At 31.5% G+C, this 531-nt stretch overlaps 1 protein-coding gene and 1 long non-coding RNA gene across 8 annotated transcripts in view; one reads left to right on the forward strand and one right to left on the reverse strand.

Moving 5' to 3' along the window:
* The window catches only part of LOC119591975, a 47,801-nt gene that overhangs the window by 40,177 nt on the left and 7,093 nt on the right, over positions 1-531 (forward strand). The gene's annotated exons all lie outside the window — the stretch shown is intronic.
* LOC119591973 (DNA-directed RNA polymerase II subunit RPB1-like) overlaps positions 1-531 on the reverse strand; it is a gene marked incomplete at its 3' end in the record, with an annotated part of 21,999 nt that overhangs the window by 11,442 nt on the left and 10,026 nt on the right.

A 531-nucleotide genomic window follows, 5' to 3' on the forward strand; every position in this document is an offset into this window, starting at 1 on the left:
GTTGTACTCTTAACTGAATATTTTCTACACGTTCAAAAACATGACGATTATTTTTCGTGTATTAGTTACTTTCGAGACCTCTATATTTTAACATTCCGTCCACACTAGTAAACTCTGATGGCTTTATTTGAAGTATCTAATTAGACGGCTCGCCCCTTACGCTTTACACACGTTGTGTGATGTATGACGTGTTAAATACTTGATGAATTCTGGCTGAAGGTATATTTTGTAACACTTCAGATATACTGTTTCTGAAACGTTGAGTGATCACCAGCGTGGTAATCTTTATTTTCGGTATTTACATAATAGGCATCTGACAGCTTGGGATTGCCTTCTTTAAATCGCAAAATTTAAGATACTGTATTTGAACAGTGTACTTTACATATCTGGATATAAAAGCAATTAACAGTCATCTGTTTTAATCATAATCATATTGATTACTGTCATTAATTTCATTACTATAACTTAATATCATTGTAAAATTAATGTTAAGAAAAACTGACACTACTGTTGTAGTAATAAAAATATCAG

Source organism: Penaeus monodon, chromosome 29, assembly GCF_015228065.2.
Source record: "Penaeus monodon isolate SGIC_2016 chromosome 29, NSTDA_Pmon_1, whole genome shotgun sequence".
NCBI lineage: Eukaryota > Metazoa > Arthropoda > Malacostraca > Decapoda > Penaeidae > Penaeus > Penaeus monodon.